This window comes from Pseudophryne corroboree, chromosome 2 (genome assembly GCF_028390025.1).
Source record: "Pseudophryne corroboree isolate aPseCor3 chromosome 2, aPseCor3.hap2, whole genome shotgun sequence".
In the NCBI taxonomy this organism is placed as follows: domain Eukaryota; kingdom Metazoa; phylum Chordata; class Amphibia; order Anura; family Myobatrachidae; genus Pseudophryne; species Pseudophryne corroboree.
Genome location: NC_086445.1, coordinates 522,130,030 through 522,149,207, shown reverse-complemented (window position 1 = coordinate 522,149,207; position 19,178 = coordinate 522,130,030). Strand labels below are relative to the sequence as shown.

General features: G+C 47.3%; 1 protein-coding gene across 4 annotated transcripts in view; it reads right to left on the bottom strand.

Annotated features, from left to right (window-relative positions):
- LUZP1 (leucine zipper protein 1) overlaps positions 1-6,373 on the bottom strand; it is a 181,888-nt gene extending 175,515 nt beyond the window's left edge. For 2 of the 4 annotated variants that reach the window (XM_063954181.1, XM_063954180.1), the window contains exon 1: positions 5,689-6,220. The gene's annotated coding sequence lies outside the window, so the exon portion shown is untranslated. The other 2 variants (XM_063954183.1, XM_063954182.1) reach the window with 2 other exon arrangements.
- Positions 6,374-19,178: the final 12,805 nt, after the last annotated feature.

The window sequence follows — 19,178 nt, the reverse complement described above, 5'->3', positions numbered from 1 at the left end:
AATGAGCACAGTGGCCTCCATCATCCGTAAATGGAAAAAGTTCGGAACCACCAGGACTCAAACTGAGCGATCGGGGGAGAAGGGCCCTAGTCAGGGAGGTGACCAAGAACCCGATGGTCACTCTGTCAGAGCCACAGCATTCCTCTGTGGAGAGAGGAGAACATTCCAGAAGGACAACCATCTCTGCAGCAATCCACCAATCAGGCCTGTATGGTAGAGTGGCCAGACGGAAGCCACTCCTTAGAAAAAAAGTACATGGCAGCCTGGAGATTGCCAAAATGCACCTGAAAGATCTCAGACCATGAGAAACAAAATTCTCTGGTCTGATGTGACAAAGATTGAACTCTTTAGCGTGAATGCCAGGCGTCATGTTTAGAAGAAACCAGGCACCGCTCATCACCAGGCCAATACCATCCCTACAGTGAAGCATGGTGGTGGCAGCGTCATGCTGTGGGGTTGTTTTTCAGCGGCAGGAACTGGGAGACTAGTCAGGATAGAGGGAAAGATGAATGCAGCAATGTACAGAGACATCCTGGATGAAAACCTGCTCCAGAGCGCTCTTGACCTCAGACTGGAGCGACGGTTCATCTTTCAGCAGGAGTACGACCCTAAGCACACAGCCAAGATATCAAAGGAGTGGCTTCAGGACAACTCTGTGAATGCCCTTGAGTGGCGCAGCCAGAGCCCAGACTTGAATCCGATTTAACATCTCTGGAGAGATCCGAAAATGGCTGTGCACCAGCGCTTCCCATCCAACCTGATGGAGCTTGAGAGGTGCTGCAAAGAGGAATGGCCGAAACTGCCCAAAGATAGGTGTGCCAAGCTTGTGGCATCATATTCAAAAAGACTTGAGGCTGTAATTGCTGCCAAAGGTGCATCAACAAAGTATTGAGCAAAGGCTGTGAATACTTATGTACATGTGATTTCTTCGTTTTTTGATTTTTAATAAATTTGTAAAAATCTCAAACTTTTTTCACTTTGTCATTATGGGGATATTGTGTAGAATTTTGAGGGGGAAAATAAATTTATTCCATTTTGGAATAAGGCTGTATCATAACAAAATGTGGAAAAGGTGAAGCGCTGTGAATACTTTCCAGATGCACTGTATGTTGGCACATTGTCTGTAATTGAATTGGCCCCCAAAACATCCTTTTCACAAGTAATGGGCACTCATCGGAGTAATTCAATTGTTGCTCCGAACAGGTGCCCATCACTTTTCACACACTCAAATACAGAGGGTTTAGCTGCGTATAGCGACTAAACCAGTCTAAAGTTCTAGGGTGCACAAACCACTGACTTTCCGCACATTTCTTCTCAACCACCTTAGTTGGCTGCGAGAAGAAATGTATCTCCCGCGCCTAATGGGTGCCTGATTGGAGCAACAACTGAACTACGCAGTTTTGTGCCCCCTAGTGACAGCCGCGGGGGAAAACAATTGACTCGCCCCCTACATTAAGCATCTTTGTATATAGTTTTTAATTAAATATAGTTTAACAATCAGTATGTAAAATGTAGCACATTTTCCCTTTTCTAAATCTACTACCCTACTAACGGGCATCAGCACCCAGGACCTTTTTTCTGTTCTAATTTAACACGAGGAAACTGCAGTTTCTGCGTGTTTTAAGTATCACAGCTATGTAACAACAGCCAAATACAGCAAATTTCACAGAAACAAAACCTAATAAATGAAATACAAAATCTAGACCAGAGGTTCTCAAACTCGGTCCTCGGGAGCCCACACAGTGCATGTTTTGCAGGTAACCCAGCAGGTGCACAGGTGTATTAATTACTCACTGACACATTTTAAAAGGTCCACAGGTGGAGCTAATTATTTCACTTGCGATTCTGTGAGGAGACCTGCAAAACATGCACTGTGTGGGCTCCCGAGGACCGAGTTTGAGAACCTCTGATCTAGACTATGAATATTCGCTGCACTGCAGTGAATATCACTGCATAGGCTCCTAAAGCTGCAGTTTTGGCCCTTCACTATACAGAGTTATCGCTTTGTAATGATATACACCAGCGTAGCAGTCATGCAAAAACAAAATATATCCCACATCATGAAAGTCCCCAGGAAACAATAGTAGTACATCTTTTATTATGAAGTACTGGAGTTATATTAGTGGACAAATCTAGTTCAGTATGAACTCTGTGTCTGGAGATCAACTGCCTGTAATTATGAAAGACAATTATAAAGTTTAATTAAATGATCTCCTTAAAAAACAAAAACAAAGTGCAACAGAGCACTTAGTAAACAAATGGAGTTATAAAATAGAACCTTTTGTTGTCCATTAACCATTAGAACAGGGGTATTAGCTGTTGTGGAACAAACTACACATCCCAGCATGCCTTGCCACAGTTTTAGCATGCCCTAATGGGTGGTATTCATGTGACCGCCGGTCACATGACCTCCTCCACTAGCCCGACGGGTTACTATCCTGATGGTCGGCATGCCGACCAACAGGGACTATTTCCACTCGTGGGTGTCCACGACACCCATAGAGTAGGAATAGAACCCGTGGCGAGCGCAGCGAGCCCGCAAGGGGCTTGCTGCACTCGCCCCTCCCCGCCGGGATCCCGGCGTCGGTAAGCTGACCGGCGGTCTCCTGACCGCCGGTCAGACATACTACACCCGCCCTAATAGCAAAACTGTGGTAGGGCATGCTGAGAGGAGTAGTTCCAAAACAGCTGGAGGTCTGCATGTTGAATACCCTTGCTTTAGAACAGGGGTTCTCAAACTCGGTCCTCAGGACCCCACACAGTGCATGTTTTGCAGGTAACCCAGCAAGTGCACAGGTGTATCAATTACTCACTGACCCATTTTAAAAGGTCCACAGGTGGAGCTAATTATTTCACTTGCGATTCTGTAAGGAGACCTGCAAAACATGCACCGTGTGGGGTCCTGAGGACAGAGTTTGAGAATCTGTGCTTTAGAATAATGTGTAAGATCCCTGTGGCCGGCCACCTGTATGTTTTATATAGCTCATATGCTTCCAACAAGATGTGAGCAAAATGTAACCATATCATTTAGGGGTCTATTCATGTAGCAGAGAAAAGCCCTGTTTTGCGGTAAACAGGGCTTTTCTCTGCTTACCGCAATTCACAGAGCCGGTTACCGTGGAGAAGTCTCTGACTTCTCCAGCGGTACCCCCGCTCTGTGCCTGAATCGCATCACCATACCTTTGTATGGTGAGTGCAATTCATGAAGGTGCGGAAAGCTCTGCTTTCCGCTTCTCCATGGAGTTCAGGTTCGCCATCTGAGGACGGCGTAACCTGAACTGCGGTGCGGAGACGTCAGGGAAGCTCAATGCTTCCCTGATTGCTGCTCGGCACCTCGTGCTGGCTCCGCCCCCCGACCTCCCAGCAACCACTGCGGCCTGCCAGGAGGTCATCCAGCTGCGCATGCGCAAAAGAACCGTCGCTGGACTCCGCGCATCGCAGTGAGGGACCGCCGGAGAAGACCTCACCGCAGGAGCCCCAGACACCGCAGCGCATCGTCGGAAGGGTAAGTATACATGAATTGCTACTTATCACGGCTATACATCGCATCGAAGCGATGCGATGTATAGTGATAAGTAGCAATTCTGATTTCGTTTTCTACATGAATAGACCCCTTAGTAACAGTTCTTTCTATAGCGGTTACAGATTATGCAGAATACATTTCAGTCATTCACATCAGTCCCTGCCCAGTGGACACACATAAATTCTAGGGTACATTTGTTTTTTTGTCAGAAGTCAATTAACCTATCAGTATGTTTTTGGAGTGTGGGAGGAAACCGGAGAACCAAGAGGAAACCCACGCAGAAATGGGAGACCATGCAAACTCCACACAGATACCCATGACTTGAGTGTTGTAAGACAGTAATGCTAACCACTCTGCCATCTGTGCTGCCCACAGGATATGTCATTGTCAAAGAGGACACAAGACAGGTTTTTGAAATGGAAGAGACTTAAGATTGTATTACAACCTTATTTTGCCCATATAGTGGTCATTTGTACTCTGATGTGTATTCACCACTGACTGCAAGAGTAGGATTTTCCTATAAGTGCATGTACCCCAATATTATCATACACAGTGTTTTTGTAGATGATCCGTATGCAATCTGTTGGGAGATATACTGGAGTCTGAGGGATCAAACATAAGCAATACAGTGCATGTTAAATCAAATAACCACAGAGTCTAAACTGATCTGCAGGATTAACATACATGAGGCTGAAGACATCAATTATTATTTTTGCAACTGTTACCATATTTTCAGCATTCATTCATACATTATGGTTCAAAAGTTGCAGTGTACTTGAAAACAAAAATATTGCTCTTCAGTGAAAACTTGTAATTATTACTTTGCTGAACCACAAAGCAGGTATATTGATGTAGAAAATGACCTTGATACAGGTTAAACTATTTTATTCCAGTGGGATTTTTTTCTTTAGAAGATGAATGTAAAAAAAACAAATAGAGAAAAATTGATCCATCCATAGGTTACTAAACAACACACCTATATTTAACACATGTAAAACTCTTTAGCACCAACAGGCAAAAGTGTCTCACAGGCTTGCATCTGAATGTAATTGAAATCATGTTATATGTAGACTTGTTTTTGCAACACAGGCCTTCTGTGTAATATAATGAATTAGCAAATGAGGATAATGTACTGGATTTTGTGTTCACCTTAATTCTTTCCTCTTTAACTTTTCTTTCAGGATTCCTTTAAGGCCCTGCAGGCTTTAGACGGTGAAATGTGCTGCAGCCTAATGTCAGCAGAGCATCCCAATCTTAACTAGGACATTACTGCTGCAATGTAGCCTAACAAGCATTAGCCAACTAGATTTTTTTTTAAATTGAAAATAAAAAAACCCCATACTAAATGTAATTCCATTTACTCACAATGCAGCACTAACATCTATAAAAATATAATAAATAAGGAAGTGATTTTATAATCCCACATACAACGTTTAGTCCTCTGTGCTGCCAAAATCAGCATAAGGAATTCATAATCATCTTTTAATGTCAGCCAGGCCTATTTTAGCATTATTTAACCTCTTACATGTCTAGTAAAGGGAACTCTGAAATGGCAAAGTTCCACAGCAGTTAATGAGTTAATCATTTGATGGATAGTCTTGGTCTGAAAAATTAAATCAAATGCCTTAAATTCCTCCATGTACAATGAAGCCTCCATGCAGATAAAGTGATCCAAGCAGAGGCAGCTGTTAGGAGCCACCTGATCTCCCCCACTGCAGATGAGGTTACTGCAGTCTTTCCAACCCCCCCCCCCCCCTTACTATAACCTCTGCTCGCACACATACCACAGGATCCATCACATTCCTTCATACCGAGGAGCCTCCACATGTATGTCCACAGAACACACGGTCACTATTACATACAAGCGATGCGCTCTAAAAGTGATCGTGCAGCAACAACGCGACAGTGGCTTCAATGAATCGGAAGTGATCTTTCTCCACAACTCTGAGGAAAACGATCCCCAGCACGGTGCTATTGCAATGTGACCCCTGGTGAGATCACTGGAACCGGGGATCAATTCCCTTTAATGCAGAAAGAAAAGGAAAGCTGTCCCTGAGGCAGCGATTTGACCCACACAGCAAACTTTAAAAGCTGGGTTTGGGCGAGATCCACATGCAAAAGCAACCGTAGAAAGTAGATCCCGGACAGATCGATGTCCTGCTTACCTTGCCATGGAGAGATCAACAGCAGATCCCAGGGCAGCAGAGGGTACAGCGCGTGTACAGTCCCTGGCCGCGGCAGCTTCCTCTCCCCCTTCCCTTCCCTGCAGTGCGGGGCTCAGGCATCACATTCCAGGCGAGGGATAGTAACAATGCAAGGTGGGCTTCCCTTCCCCAGGACCAGCCTCCACTCTGCTGCCGTCACTCCTCGGCCATATAAGGAGAGGCTGGGCCGACTTTTCGGCTTTACTCAGCAAAGGCGGAGTTCTGGGGAGCCCAGGGGAAGGGATAGACCGGCGGCGGCCGGGGAGACAGGGAAATGAGGCACGGACAGGAGGAGGGGGGCAGTGCGGGGAGAGAAACACGAGACTGTTCCGTGCGAGAAACGGGGGGAGAGGAGGAGGAGGAGGTGACACATAGACAGGCCGGGAAGGAAGGGGAGCAGGACACGGAGGCAGAACACCAGTGTGTAGCACATAGGAAGAGAGCGGGAACCTGGTAACGAGCAGGGCTCATCGGGACAACCTCGTTATATTACAACACTGTTTTACCAAGAGCTGCCGGTTACTTGGGAGCGGCGGGTAACTGAGGTGACTGTTGCCGGAATGGCCGGCATTGCTGCACTGCAACTTAACAGCACGCACCTACCTGCCCTGCCCTCACTGCAAGTGTGTCTGGATACCAGGCTAGCAATGGAAGCAGTGCTGGCAGATGCAATTAGTTTGTCATTTCATTTGGCGCTTTCCGTCGGTGGAACAACACATGAGTCTGTTCTGCTGCAGTGCAACTTGGGGTACACTCCCACCCCTAGTACAAGGGATTCTGGTGGAAATCCGTCCCTAGCACAACAAGGGTCATATAATAAACCCCAGACCTGGATAACAGTAGCTGAAATGCTCTTGTCATGTTCTATGCTGGCTTCGGTTGCAATCTGCTTTACAGGAACAGATATTGTGGTACTATCCGTCAGATTTACAAAGCCGCTGATTATCGGTGGGGGTAACCAATGATTTCCTAAGGGCAGTAGTAAATTAGTAATTAATGCCAAATCAGTCTGTTTACCGTATAGTTCGGTTGCCCTTTAAAAAAAAATATTGGCAGCTTTATAAACACTTTGCTTTTCATGTTCTGGAATTAGATTATTTAAAAGAACTAAATGGGTTAAGATGGTGTATTTAATGGACATGTTGGATATGGATATTGGGCAACCTATTACCATTACGGGAAAACCCTGGGTTTCTGAATTATCTGATACCACTATACAGTATATTCAATGCATTTTGCATCTTTCAGTTTCGCTACATTGGAACAGTTCATTTTGTAGGTGCATTTCAACCAATGTAGCAACATGCTTTAAACATGTGACATTTAACGCAGTCTTTCACAATGCACAACATGAGATGGGTATCAGAAACAAGCGTACAATCGTTGCCATATTATTTCCTTCAATGTCCATCTTTAAATCAGACTAAACCAAACAGTATTTCAGGAGAAAATTGTAAAGTTTCAATATGTAAAGAGGTTTTCTAATTATTTAGAAGACAACACAAGGTTTCTGTAGTGCTAAACTAGGGGATACAACTGGCAATAATACCCCTTTTGCACATATGGTATTTGTCCGGTGCATATGCATGAACCTAGGTCTTAAGGCCGTACACACTGTACAAAATTTGTCAATATCGCTCATTTTCCCCATTCTGAGTGATGTTGACCAACGCACAGTGTGAATGCTGCAAGCGACGGCCGATGCGCATTCCCGGGGGTCGTTAACGACCCTCGCTGTTGGTGGTGCATGCAGCTCAATTTGGACTTATTGTCCAAAGCTGCATAGACGGACTGACTGCGGCATGATGTCACTGTGTGATGTCTTTAACTGTATCACACAGTGTGTATTCGCTATGTTGCCGAGCCTGGAGGGGAGACACTGTGTGATATAACTCATGGGGGTTTATTTACTAATATTCGTGTTTTTGCCGTTTTGAAGGGTGTTTGATCTCGAATGGTATCGGGTGCATTTTACTGCAACTTTTTGAATCCTGATACGGTCATTCACTAAGCTGCTGAGTTTTGCACATTCGTTTTTTCCGATGTCGATGTGATTCGTAATATCAGGCAGTTTTTTACGGGAGTGATGAGTAAAACACTGCCTGACAAAACACAAGGAATCCCGGACGGATCTGTGAGATCCGTGCAGGGCTTCATTGTGTACCTTAAAAAGTTCATTAAAGTCTTAAAAAAGTTAGAAAAAATTGCGTGGGGTCCCCCCTCCTAAGCATAACCAGCCTCGGGCTCTTTGAGCCGGTCCTGGTTGACAAAATATGGGGGGAAAAATGACAGGGGTTCCCCCATATTTAATCAACCAGCACCGGGCTCTGCGCCTGGTCCTGGTTCCAAAAATACGGGGGACAAAAAGCGTAGGGGTCCCCCGTATTTTTGAAACCAGCACCGGGCTCCACTAGCTGGGGAGAGACTGCCACAGCCGGGGGACACTTTGATATCAGTCCCTGTGGCCGTGCCATTAAAACCCCAACTAGTCACCCCTGGCTGGGGTACCCTGGAGGAGTGGGGACCCCTTCAATCAAGGGGTCCCCCCCTCCAGCCACCCAAGGGCCAGGGATGAAGCCCGAGGCTGTCCCCCCCCATCCAAGGGCGGCGGATGGGGGGCTGATAGCCTTGTTAACAAAATGTGAATATTGTTTTTAGTAGCAGTACCACAAGTCCCAGCAAGCCTCCCCCGCAAGCTGGTACTTGGAGAACCACAAGTACCAGCATGCGGTGGAAAACCGGGCCCGCTGGTACCTGTAGTAGTACTACTACTAAAAAAATACCCCAATAAAAACAGGACACACACACCGTGACAGTACAACTTTATTACATACATGCACACCAACATACACACATACCTATGTTCCCACGAGGCTCGGTCCTCTTCTCCATGTAGAATCCTAGGGGTACCTGTGAAAAAAATTATACTCACATAATCCAGTGTAGAATCCGACCTTTGAATAATCCACGTACTTGGCAAAAAAATAAAACGTAAACCCGACCACGCACTGAAAGGGGCCCCATGTTAACACATGGGACCCCTTTCCCCGACTGCCAGGACCCCCCCTGACTCCTGCCAATGAGGGTCCCTTCAGCCAATTAGGGAGCGCCACGTCGTGGCACTCTCCTGATTGGCTGTGTGCTCCTGTAGTGTCTGTGAGGCAGCACACGGCAGTGATACAATGTAGCGCCTATGCGCTCCATTGTAGCCAATGGTGGGAACTTTGCGGTCAGCGGTGAGGTTACTTTCGGTCAACCGCTGACCGCAAAGTTCCCACCATTGGCTACAATGGAGCGCATAGGCGCTACATTGTATCTGTGCCGTGTGCTGCCTGACAGACACTACAGGAGCACACAGCCAATCAGGAGAGTGCCACGACGTGGCGCTCCCTGATTGGCTGAAGGGACCCTCTTTGACATGAGTCAGGGGGGGGTCCTGGCAGTCGGTGAAAGGGGTCCCATGTGTAAACATGGGGCCCCTTTCAGTGCGTGGTCGGGTTTCCGTTTTATTTTTTTGCCAAGTACGTGGATTATTCAAAGGTCGGATTCTACACTGGATTATGTGAGTATAATTTTTTTCACAGGTACCCCTAGGATTCTACATGGAGAAGAGGACCGAGCCTCGTGGGAACATAGGTAAGTATGTGTGTATGTTGGTGTGCATGTATGTAATAAAGTTGTACTGTCACGGTGTGTGTGTCCTGTTTTTTGGGGGGTATTTTTTTAGTAGTAGTACTACAGGTACCAGCGGGCCCGGTTTTCCACCGCATGCTGGTACTTGTGGGTCTCCAAGTACCAGCTTGCGGGGGAGGCTTGCTGGGACTTGTAGTACTGCTACTAAAAACAATATTCACATTTTGTTAACAAGGCTATCAGCCCCCCATCCGACGCCCTTGGATGGGGGGGGACAGCCTCGGGCTTCACCCCTGGCCCTTGGGTGGCTGGAGGGGGGGACCCCTTGATTGAAGGGGTCCCCACTCCTCCAGGGTACCCCGGCCAGGGGTGACTAGTTGGGGTTTTAATGGCACGGCCGCAGGGACCGATATCAAAGTGTCCCCCGGCTGTGGCATTATCTCCCCAGCTAGTGGAGCCCGGTGCTGGTTTCAAAAATACGGGGGACCCCTACGCTTTTTGTCCCCCGTATTTTTGGAACCAGGCGCAGAGCCCGGTGCTGGTTGATTAAATATGGGGGAACCCCTGTCATTTTTTTCACCATATTTTTTCAACCAGGACCGGCTTAAAGAGCCCGAGGCTGGTTATGCTTAGGAGGGGGGACCCCACGCAATTTCCCCCCCCCAATTTTACACTAAACAGACCCTTGCCCATAGATAACCATGCACAGATCTCACTGATCCGTGCATGGTTATCCAAACTCGACTGGAAAAAGCAGGTCTATTTTTTTGCTTCTTTTTTTTAACGAATCGAAAAAAAAACAGACCCGCACTTGAGCACTCAGAAACTAACACCCAAATACGAATGAATAGTGAATGCCTGTATTCTATGAAATAACAGCCATGTTTGACCGATGGTCTATTCATTCGTATTTCTGAACGTTGTCATTCAAACCATTACGAATAGTCCAAACACTGCCGAGATTGGTGCTTAGTGAATTCCCGGATTGGGACTAAGAAAAAAAACCTCAAATCGTCCAAACTCGGATTTTTAGTAAATACTGGCCATGGAGCGTATCGCACAGTGGGCCTAATTCAGACCTGATCGTAGCAGCAAATTTGTTAGCAGATGGGCAAAACCATGTGCACTTAAGGGGGGGACATATATAACGTGCAGAGAGAGTTAGATTTGGGTGGGTTATTTTGTTTCTGTGCAGGGTAAATGCTGGCTGCTTTATTTTTACACTGCAACTTAGATTTCAGTTTGAACACACCCCACCCAAATCTAACTCTCTTCACATGTTATATCAGCCCCCCCTGCAGTGCACATGGTTTTGCCCATCTGTTAACAGATTTGCTGCTACGATCAGGTCTGAATTTGGCACAGTGTGTTTGCACCTTAAGCTACTGTATATGTAAACAGAAACAGGTCAATACCAGGGTTATTCCCAGGACAGACTTGGGTAGCCTGTGTTGTGAAAGGAATAACCCATGTCACAACGACCTGGGTCGTGCCAAAAAGGATAAGATTGACAGGCATAGTAGCACTAGGAGATGACATCATCTCCAAGCACCCACTGTCAGTCGGAAAAAACCCGGGAATAACCTGGTTTTGGCATTTTTACTGTCTGCTATGCTCATTTTTAGGTGTAATTTTTACGATGATGGCTCCAAGTGAGTGTGCACTTTAAAATGTGCTACATGGACAAGGAAAAGCACTGGTGCTACTCAGACAAGCAGACATGTGTAAAGCATTTCAGGGACATATTTGTTTGTGTTTAGAAATGACACAAAATTCCCCAAGTTTTTGACACTATAAGGAAGTTAAATGAACATGCTACCTTCTGTTCACCTCTCCCACAGTTGCCAACTGTACCTGTGTTTCAATATTGAGGAAATGCACTTAATAATTATCTTCATTTATATACAGTAAATACTTAAGATATGACCTAGGCAGGGGCGTAGCTATGTCAGTCGGGGCCCCATAGCATAAAATTATGCTCCCGGCCGCCGCCTTGAATGCTCCCACCCCCATGAATTACTCAAAACTCCCCTTCCCCAGTGAACTTCCCGTATCACTCACCATTGCGCCGCTGCCGCCTCATCGCTCTCCCGATCTGCCTGACTCCGTCTTGTGTCTCCTCACAGATGCTGGGAGGAGGCGTGGCCGTGGTCCAGAGATGCACCCTGCAGACTCAGCCATGCCTCCTCCCAGCATTAGTTAGCACAGTTAGTTTAGGAAAGGCGGAGCCGGCCGGGAGAGCAGGTGTGGCTGCAGCATCGCCGCCGGGGCTCAGCAACAAGGTGCAGGGGAAGGCTCGGGCCCCAGAGACAACTCGGGCCCTATAGCAGCCGCATCCCCTGCACCTATGGTAGCTACGCCCATGGACCTAGGATAAGAACAGAGGAGAACCACAGACAAAGCAAAGAAATGAGAGGATTTCAAGCAAGTCACAGGACGAGGACAGAGAGAACCCCAGACAAGATGTGTGATGTGGAAAGAATTGAATTTGTTTATGTACTCTGTAATTGGGCGCTGCAGAACTCTTGTGGCACCATATAAATAAAGGATAATAATAATTGAATGTACCCCAGACAAAACTTAACAGGCAAATAGAGGGAATTACAGATCAGATACATGATGGCTAGAAAGAGATATCCGGATAAGACAAAGGAGGGGGGAAAAGAGAACCCTAGGCAACACAAGAAAGGAAAACCCAGACCAGTCATCATAAACAGCCAAGAGAGGGCCTCAGACAAAACAGGAAAGGGGGACACAGGCCAGACATAAACAATTAATTAGGACAGAGCAGTCTCCAGATAAGACCTGGAGGCTATAACCAAGATACAGGAGGAAGAAAGAAGGGATTCCAACCAAGATACTATGGGAATAGGTGGAACCACAGACAAGACAGAGGAAAGATGGTATAGCGGCAAACAAGAAATGGGACACAAACATGATATAGTATTGGGAAATAAAGGACTTCAGATATGAAACAGGAGAAAAGAGAGGACCATAGTCAAGATGGAGAAAGGAAATCCTAGACAAGACATGGGATGAATAGGATGCATTATTATTATTATTATTTTTTGGGGGAGTTCTAGTTGCCCAGTAACCTCCCTCCTCAGCTCTTGAATGACATTAATGGTCTAGTATTACATGACCGTACATAATCCTAAATATTTACATATTTAATGTGGGACTTGCCAAACTTTACTGTTATTTATGGTAATGTTAAGATCTTCTATTGTTTTGGACTTGCAATCCCCCATAAAAAATATATTTATTTTAGATATACCAGTATAACATTTGTTACTGTGTATAAATAAAATGGAATTGGTATTATAAGTGAATATCCATATTTCTCTAACGTCCTAGTGGATGCTGGGAACTCCGTAAGGACCATGGGGAATAGCGGGCTCCGAAGGAGGCTGGGCACTCTAGAAAGATCTTAGACTACCTGGTGTGCACTGGCTCCTCCCACTATGACCCTCCTCCAAGCCTCAGTTAGATTTCGTGCCCGGCCGAGGTTGGATGCACACTAGGGGCTCTCCTGAGCTCTTAGAAAGTTATAGTCTTAGAATTTGTTTTTTTCAGTGAGACCTGCTGGCAACAGGCTCACTGCAGCGAGGGACTAAGGGGAGAAGAAGCGAACTCGCCTGCTTGCAGCCGGATTGGGCTTCTTAGGCTACTGGACACCATTAGCTCCAGAGGGATCGACCGCAGGCCCAGCCTTGATGTTCGGTCCCGGAGCCGCGCCGCCGTCCCCCTTACAGAGCCAGAAGCAAGAAGATGGTCCGGAAAATTGGCGGCATGAAGACTCTGTCTTCACCAAGGTAGCGCACAGCACTGCAGCTGTGCGCCATTGCTCCTCTCACACACTTCACACTCCGGTCACTGAGGGTGCAGGGCGCTGGGGGGGGCGCCCTGAGGCAGCAATAAAAACACCTTGGCTGGCTAAAATACCTCAATATATGGCCCCAGGGGCTATATATGAGGTAAATACCCCTGCCAGAATTCCATAAAAAACGGGAGAATAGGCCGCGAAAAAGGGGCGGAGCCTATCTCCTCAGCACACTGGCGCCATTTTTCCCTCACAGCTCGGCTGGAGGGAAGCTCCCTGGCTCTTCCCTGCAATTCTACAGTACAGTAAGAGGGAAAAGAGAGGGGGGGCATTAAAATTGGCACTGTATACAGTATATTATATAAAAGCTATTAGGGACATAACTCAGTTAGTCCCTGTATATATATAGCGCTCTGGTGTGTGCTGGCATACTCTTACTCTGTCCCCCCAAAGGGCTTTTGTGGGTCCTGTCCTCGTTTAGAGCATTCCCTGTGTGTCTGCGGTGTGTCGGTACGGCTGTGTCGACATGTTGAATGAGGAGGCTTATATGGTGACAGAACAGAGGCCGATATATGTGATGTCGCCCCCTGTGGGGCCGACACCAGAGTGGATGGATAGGTGAAAGGTATTAACCGACAGTGTCAACTCCTTACATAAAAGGGTGGATGACGTAACAGCTGTGGGACAGCCGGCTTCGCAGCCCGCGCCTGCCCAGGCGTCTCAAAGGCCATCAGGGGCTCAAAAACGCCCGCTCTCTCAGATGGCAGACACAGATGTCGACACGGAGTCTGACTCCAGTGTCGACAAGGTGGAGACATATACACAATCCACTAGGAACATCCGTGACGTGATCCCGGCAATAAAAAATGTGTTATACATTTCTGACTTTAACCCAAGCACCTCTAAAAATGGGTTTTAGGTTTGGGGAGAAAAAACAGGCAGTGTTTTGTTCCCCCATCAGATGAATAAATGAAGTGTGTGAAAGCGTGGGTTCCCCCGTTAAGAAACTGGTAATTTATAAAAAGTTACTGATGGCGTACCCTTTCCCGCCAGGTGGATAAGTTACGCTGGGAGATATCCCCTAGGGTGGATAAGGCGCTCACACGTTTGTCAAAAAAGGTGGCACTGCCGTCTTAGGATACGGCCACTTTAATAGGTACCTGTTGATAAAAAACAGGAGGCTATCCTGAAGTCTGTATTTACACACTCAGGTACTAGACTGAGACCTGCAGATAGTGCTGCTGCAGCGTGGTCGGTGACCCTGTCAAACAGGGATACTAGTTGGCAAACATAAAAACATATTAAAGACGTCGTCTTATATATGGGGGATGCACAGAGGGATATTTTGCCGGCTGGCATCCAAAATAAATGTAATGTCCATTCTGTCAGGAGGGTATTAGAGACCTGTCACTGGACAGGTGATGCTGACTTAAAAAGCGCATAGAGAGCCTTATAAGGGTGAGGAATTATTTGGGGATGGTCTCTGGGACCTCGTATCCACAGCAACTGCTGGGAAGAAATAATTTTACCTCAGGTTTCCTCACAGACAAAGGTACAGTCCTTTCGGCTTCAGAAAAGCAAGCGGGTCAAATGGCGCTTCCTTTCTGTACAGAGACAAGGGTAGAGGGAAAAAAGCTGCACCAGTCAGCCTGTTCCCAGAATCAAGATTCTTCCCCCGCCTCCTGTGAGGCCACACCATGACGCGGGTGCTCCACAGGTGTAGCCAGGTACGGTGGGGGGCCGTCTCAAAAATTTCAGCAATTAGTGGGCTCGCTCACAGGTGGATCCCTGTTTCTTTCAAGTAGTATTTCAGGGGTACAAGCTGGAATTCGAGATGTCTCCCCCCAGCCGTTTCCTAAATTATGCCTTGCTGACAACTCCCTCAGGCAGGGAGGCTGTGCTAGAGGCAATTAATAAGCGGTATTCCCAGCAGGTAATACTCAAGGTGCCCCTACTTCAACAAGGACGGGGTTACTATTCCACACGGGTTGGGGTACCGAAACCGCATGGTTCGGTGTGACCCATTTTATATTTAAAATCCTTGAACACAAAAATTCAAGTTCAAGATGGAATCGCTCAGGGCGGTTATTCCAAGCCTGGACGAGGGGGATTACATGGTATCCTGGGACATCAAGGATGCTTACCTGCATGTCCCCATTTACCATCCTCGCCAGGAGTACCTCAGATTTGTGGTACAGGATTACCATTACCAAGTCCAGACACTGCCGTTTGGACTGTACATGGCACCGAGGGTGTTTTATCAAGGTAATGGCCGAAATGTTGATACTCCTTCAAAAAAAAAGGGAGTTGTAATTATCCCGTACTTGGACAATCTCGTTATAAGGGCGAGGTCCAAGGAGCAGTTGGTAGTCGGGGTAGCACTATTTTGGAAAGTGCTACAACAGCATGGTTGGATTCTAAACAGTCCAAAGTCACAGCTGGTTCCTATGACACGTCTACTGTTCCTGGGGATGGTTCTGGACATAAACCAGAAATAGTGTTTCTCCCGGAGGACAAGGAGTTGTCATCTCTAGTCAGAGACCTCCTGAAGCCAAAATAGGTAGCGGTGCATCATTGCACGCGAGTCCTGGGAAAAATGGTAGCTTCCTACGAAGCAATCCCATTAGGCAGGTTCCATACAAGAACTTTTCAGAGGGACCTGTTGGACAAGTGGTCCGGATCGCATCTTCCGATGCATAGGCTGATAACCCTGTCTCCAAGGACCAGGGTATCTCTACTGTGGTGGCTGCAGAGTGCCCATCTTCAAGAGGGCCGCAGGTTCGGCATACAGGACTAGGTCCTAGTGACCATGGATTCCAGCCTTTGAGGCTGGGAGGCAGTCACACAGGGAAGAAATTTCCAGGGACTTTGGTCAAGTCAGGTTATTTCCCTACACATAAATATTCTGGACCTGAGGGCCATTTACAATGCCCTGAGGCCGGCAAGGCCTCTGCTTCAAAACCAGCCGGTACTGATCCAATCAGACAACATCACGGCAGTCGCCCATGTAAACCAACAGGGCGGCACAAGAAGCAGGATGGCGATGGCAGAAGCCACAAGGATTCTCCGATAGGCGGAAAATCATGTGTTAGCACTGTCAGCAGTGTTCATTCCCGGAGTGGACAACTGGGAAGCAGATCTTCTCAACAGACACGACCTCCACCCGGGAGAATGGGGACTTCCTCCAGAAGTCTTCCAATAGGATTGTACACCATTGGGAAAGGCCACAGGTGGACATGATGGCGTCCCGCCTCAACAAAAAGCTATAAAAGATATTGCACCGGGTCAAGGGACCCTCAGGCGATAGCTATGGACGCTCTGGTAACACCGTGGGTGTACCAGTCGGTTTATGTGTTCTCCCCTCTGCCTCTCATACCAAAGGTACTGAGAATAATAAGAAGGCGAGGAGTAAGAACGATACTCGTGGATGGCCAAGAAGAGCTTGGTACCCAGAACTTCAAGAATTTATATCAGAGGACCCATGGCCTCTGCCACTCAGACAGGACCTGCGGCAGCAGGGGCCCTGTCTGTTCCAAGACTTACCGCGGCTGCGTTTGTCGGCATGGCGGTTGAACGCCGGATCCTGAAGGAAAAGGGCATTCCGGAGGAAGTCATTCCTACGCTTACTAAAGCCAGGAAAGAGGTTACAGCAACTCATTATCACCGCATATGGCGAAAATATGTTGCATGGTGTGAGGCCGAAAGGGCCCCAACAGAGGAATTTCAACTAGGTCGATTTCTGCATTTCCTGCAAGCAGGAGTGACTATGGGCCTTAAATTGGGTTCCATTAAGGTACAGATCTCGGCTCTGTCGATTTTCTTTCAAAAAGAACTAGCTTCAGTACCTGAAGTTCAGACATTTATAAAAGGAGTGCTGCAGAGTCAGCCCCCGTTTGTGCCTCCTGTGGCACCTTGGGATCTCAACGTGGTGTTGAGTTTCTTAAAATCACATTGGTTTGAACCACTAAAAACCGTTGATCTGAAATATCTCACGTGGAAGGTGGTTATGTTATTGGCCTTGGCTTCTGCCAGGCGAGTATCAAAGTTGGCGGCTTTGTCTTGTAAAATCCCTTATTTGATTCTCCATATGGATAGGGCAGAATTGAGGACTCGTCCCCAGTTTCTCCCAAAGGTGGTGTCAGCGTTTCACCTGAACCAGCCTATTGTGGTGCCTAGGCTACTAGGGACTTGGAGGACTCCAAGTTGCTAGACGTTGTCAGGGCACTGAAAATATATGTTTCCAGAACGGCTAGAGTCAGAAAATCTGACTCGCTGTTTATCCTATATGCACCTAACAAGCTGGGTGCTCCTGCTTCTAAGCAGACTATTGCTCGTTGGATTTGTAGTACAATTCAGCTTGCACATACTGTGGCAGGCCTGCCACAGCCAAAATCTGTCAATGCCCATTCCACAAGGAAGGTGGGCTCATCTTGGGCGGCTGCCCGAGAGGTCTCGGCTTTACAACTTTGCCGAGCAGCTACTTGGTCAGGGGCAAACACGTTTGCAAAATTCTACAAATTTGATACCCTGGCTGAGGAGGACCTGGAGTTCTCTCATTCAGTGCTGCAGAGTCATCCGCACTCTCCCGCCCGTTTGGGAGCTTTGGTATAATCCCCATGGTCCTTACGGAGTTCCCAGCATCCACTAGGACGTTAGAGAAAATAAGAATTTACTCACCGGTAATTCTATTTCTCGTAGTCAGTAGTGGATGCTGGGCGCCCATCCCAAGTGCGGTTTATCTGCAATACTTGTACATAGTTATTGTTAACTAAATCGGGTTATTGTTGAGCCATCTGTTGAGAGGCTCTATTGTTTCATACTGTTAACTGTGTTTCATATCACGAGTTGTACGGTGTGATTGGTGTGGCTGGTATGAGTCTTACCCGGGATTCAAAATCCTTCCTTATTGTGTACGCTCGTCCGGGCACAGTACCTAACTGAGGCTTGGAGGAGGGTCATAGTGGGAGGAGCCAGTGCACACCAGGTAGTCTAAGATCTTTCTAGAGTGCCCAGCCTCCTTCGGAGCCCGCTATTCCCCATGGTCCTTACGGAGTTCCCAGCATCCACTACGGACTACGAGAAATAGAATTACCGGTGAGTAAATTCTTATTATTTAGAATTATTTATGGTAAGTCCCCTTTCTCTTCACCATGGGCTGTGTGCTGCATATTACTTTAGAGAAGGCCATATAGTTTAAACAGTGTGCCCCATCTACATCTTTTCTATTTCTTCATTCTGTAAACAATGTTTTTTCTTCAGCTGTGTCCACAGGTTATCCACAGGATAACATTGGGATATGCTTGAGCGTCAGCGAATTGGCACCAAATCGATTCCGAGCTTTGTGGCCTCCCAGGATGCACCGGGCTCGTCCATATAATCCTGCCCACCGACTCAGTCAAATCAGTTTTTTGTTTGGTGCGGCAGGAGTCGGACCATGGTCACAAGGCTGCTGTGTTTGGCAGCCCTAAGAGCTTTTCTCTTACGTCCTAGAGGATGCTGGGGACTCCGTAAGGACCATGGGGTATAGACGGGCTCCGCAGGAGATAGGGCACCTAAAAAGAACTTTGACTATGGGTGTGCACTGGCTCCTCCCTCTATGCCCCTCCTCCAGACCTCAGTTAGATCTTGTGCCCAGAGGAGAATGGGTGCACTGCAGAGAGCTCTCCAGAGTTTTCTGTTGAAGAAGAATTTTCTTAAGTTTTTTATTTTCAGGGAGTCCTGTTGGCAACAGGCTCCCTGCATCGTGGGACCAAGGAGAGAGAAGCAGAGCTGGCTTGTCAAGTTGGGCACTGCTTCTAAGGCTACTGGACACCATTAGCTCCAGAGGGAGTCGGAACACAGGTCTCACCTGGGGTTCGTCCCGGAGCCGCGCCGCCGTCCTCCTCACAGATGCCGAAGATAGAAGCCGGATAGAGAAGGCAGAAGACATCTTAGGCGGCAGAAGACATCAGATCTTCATGAGGTAAGGCGCGCAGCGGTAAGCTGTGCGCCATTG